This window comes from Muntiacus reevesi, chromosome 17 (genome assembly GCF_963930625.1).
Source record: "Muntiacus reevesi chromosome 17, mMunRee1.1, whole genome shotgun sequence".
Classification (NCBI taxonomy): domain Eukaryota; kingdom Metazoa; phylum Chordata; class Mammalia; order Artiodactyla; family Cervidae; genus Muntiacus; species Muntiacus reevesi.
Window position 1 is genome coordinate 6,219,987 of NC_089265.1, and position 3,664 is coordinate 6,223,650.

A 3,664-nucleotide genomic window follows, 5' to 3' on the forward strand; every position below is an offset into this window, starting at 1 on the left:
GGAATCTTCCTGATGCGGGATCGAACCTGTCGCTTATGTCTCCTGGGGGATCTTTACCACTAGCGCCACCTCTGAATCAACAGCATAGTTGAGAAGCCTCCTAAAATAAAAAAGCACTAGTGTTTCAAGATAAGCACAAGGTTTTCTGGCAGTGAGTATTTAAAGATTTGCTTTCCCAAGATAGTTATTGTACCTCCTCCCTGAGCCCCGTATGAGCCTCACTGAGCAATTGCCCAGACCTATTTACAAGTGGGAATATAGATTACTATTTATTATTTACTATTTACAAGGAATGTGTTAGGCATTTCTGAGAGGAGATAAGAGTGTTAACCCTGTCCTCAAAAAGTTGCAAGTCAAGACTAATTTTCAAAAAAATATTGGATGTTATTATATCCATGTTAAAGTTCTTTTTCCTATATTTCTCTGGGAAACAGGACTAATCATATCTTTAAACTCCACGTAACTATAAATAAAAGGCAGGTCTTTCTGAAGTTCCTTGCTGTTTCAGTAGATCTACGTAAAATAAAGAACCACATTATTTTATCTTCAGAAAACTTATCATTAGGCAAAGGTTAGTGAAGTAATTAATTAGATTAATTTGGGGATGAGATTTTTCTACTTGAATTCTTACTTCTACTTTGAACTATTTTTTAAAACCTGGACAAATCAATCTCCTTAAGCTTCAGTTTTCTCACTTATAAAATGGAGATAATACTCTTTCATGTGGTTGTAGGAAGTTTAAATGAGCCAATATATGTAAAAATGTGTGGTATATATGTGGCATATATGCTGGCATATGGTAAAAATGTGGTATATATGAAATGCATATTGTCCCTTTGTATTTTCTGCTTTTAAACAAGTTAGAGGCAGGGTAGAAAGGGCAACTGGCTTGCAAATCATTCTTTGCTATCCTCAAAGGCTCAAACCTTCAGGGAAGTTAGGTTTAGAAGGAAGCAGGAAATGAGGTGGGGGTGGGGTATAATCTGAAAACAGAAACAGAATGCCTAGGAAGAACATCAGGAAACAGATGCTCCTCCAGAAGACACAGAGGGTCCCCAAGCTGAGGGAGAGAAGGATGGGGCTGTGGGTTCTGAGAGCAGAAAGGTCTACATACTTAGGGGTGGAGCCTGAAGAAAAGGAACTGAACAAAGAAGGCCTCACTGCCTCCGCTTCAGGGTTTGGAGGCTGTTTGGTGGCCTCTTTCCCTAAAATATAGCCCTCTCCCTGTTCTCAGATTTAATTTCTTAAGATGAACATTTGAAGGGGAAAACAGAGGCAATTTTACTCCTGGTGTGAAAACAAATTAGTTTTCAAAAAATAGGAGCTGCGATTCACTATTTGCAGGTAAGCCAGGAGATAGCTTTGCCAATACTATTGATTCACTGCAAATGTCTCTGTGTTCTCAAAGCTTGATGTTAAGCTCTTCAGTCAATGACTGTTTCAAAGCACCTAATTTAATTCAGTAGCTTAAAAACCTAATGTGGTTTCAGCTGGTAATTGAACTTTCACAGAGAGAATCATGTGCCTTGTTTCTGAGAAATGAAATTAAAGACTTAAGTCCAAATAGATGACATCCATTATCAATAAAGTAGGTTGGAACTTTTTTTTGATGAGTATCTAGCAAAACAAAATAAACTAATAATTCTTGAGTGATTCTTTTATTTCATCATTGGGTATTAGATAGTCTTGATTACTTCCACAGATTCATTTTATAGGCAGTGTCAGAAACTACATCTGCAAAGCAAGAAGCAGAATGACTCCTTAAATGTCATCCTCATTCTCATTGAAAGTGACAGATTTTTGACAAAACTCAGTGTTCTCTATGAACTATTAGAGCAGTTTATTTTCCAACAGCAGGTCATTCCAAACTGACATGATGGTTAGTGTGGATGTTTAGTTCACAAGCTAAACCTTCAACCCCCTGACTCTTCGCGTTGGGGGAACCTCCAGGTCACCTGCCATGATTTCTTACAGAAAAGAAATAGAACTCTGTTGCAATACTTTGAACTCTAGGTAAGGGAGAGATGTAAAAGTGATGTGTTTCTAGTGTTCCATTTCAAGATAATAAAAATGCATCTATTCTTAAAGAAACACATAAAAACTGAAGCTATTGGAGTCACAGCTTCTGTGAAGAGGGTGCCTTTGGAGACAGGTGGAAGTGCTGACGTGTTGCCCGTGTGTCTGGACCTAACGGGGTGGCCCCTGAGGCCGGAGAGCACAGCACTTATTTCCATGCAGACTCTGAAGCATTCTCATCCTTCTCTCAAAGGTAGACAGAACCTCATCCCACATGGGCCTCTTCACTTGCGTTCCTTGCCTCTCCCAATGGCCAGTTGTTGTTAACTGGGCTTTCATAAATGTGGCTTCTCTGAGCAGAGCCAAATGTTTGCCTCAAATTTTGCCTATTATACCGATGCATCTAATATGATTATTCTGATGCAGGACAAGAATCAGCATCATTCTAAATTTTAAAAAATAGAGGTAAGGGCTGGACTAAGATTTCATGGGAAGGAAGGAGAGCACAGCTTCTCCTCTCCTGGAGAAACCTTGTCTCCTGGTTGTCTTTCCCAGCCTTGGAAAAGGTTCATCACAGTCAGTGATGAACAATATCAGCTCAGAATCCCCCTCTGATTCGTTTTCTCCCAGTCATGCTTTGGGACGGCGCGTTATGCAGACAAGGGCACACCCTAGGGAGAAGGCAGTGGTGCTCAGAGGAAGCTGAACTTGGCCAACTGTGCTGTGAAGTGGAAGCGAACATTCTAATCAATAGCCTTGTCATTTTCTTCAATCACTCTGCCTCCCATGCAATTTAGCCCAGAAAATCAGTTGAGGGTAAGAGAGCTCCTTGTGATTCTATAAGCATTGGGGTGGCCCAGGTGTTGTTCGGTGCTCTGTAGAAGGTAGAGAAAGTACACGTCCTCCTCTGATGAACAACCTCCCCACGAAGAAGACTTACTTCTTCTTTCACTGATGAGAAACCTGGAGTCAAAATCCAAGAAACTGGCAACAATTAAAAATGATAAACTAAGGGCCTTCCCTGGTGGTCCAGTGGTTAAGGCTCTAGCACTTCCACTGCAGGGGCTCAAGTTTCATTCCTTGTTGGGGAACTAAAATCCTTCAGGCCCAGTCATGCAGCTAAAAAAAAAAAAAAAAAAAAAAAAAAAAAATTAAGAGAGCAGGGTAGGGTGCTCGCTTTGGCAGCACATATACTAAAATTGGAACGATACAGAGAAGATTAGCATGGCCCCTGCGCAAGGATGACACGCAAATTCGTGAAGCGTTCCATATTTTTCTCAAAATGGATTAAAGATCTAAATGTAAGACCAGAAACTAGAAAACTCCTAGAGGAGAACATAGGCAAAACACTCTCCGACATAAATCTCAGCAGGGTCCTCTATGACCCACCTCCCAGAATATTGAGAATGAAAGCAAAACTAAACAAATGGGACCTAATGAAACTTAAAAGCTTCTGCAGTACAAAGGAAACTAGAAGTAAGGTGAAAAGACAGCCCTCAGAGTGGGAGAAAATAATAGCAAATGAAGAAACAGACAAAGGATTAATCTAAAAAATATACAAGCAACTCCTGAAGCTCAATTCCAGAAAAATAAAATGACCCAATCAAAAAATGGGCCAAAGAACTAAACAGACATTTTTCCAAAGAAG

At 40.1% G+C, this 3,664-nt stretch overlaps 1 non-coding gene across 1 annotated transcript; it reads left to right on the forward strand.

Moving 5' to 3' along the window:
• Window positions 1–3,185: 3,185 nt before the first annotated feature.
• LOC136148823 (U6 spliceosomal RNA) lies at window positions 3,186–3,292 on the forward strand. Its single transcript, XR_010659587.1, has one exon. It is a non-coding gene; the product is annotated as a U6 spliceosomal RNA (small nuclear RNA).
• Window positions 3,293–3,664: the final 372 nt, after the last annotated feature.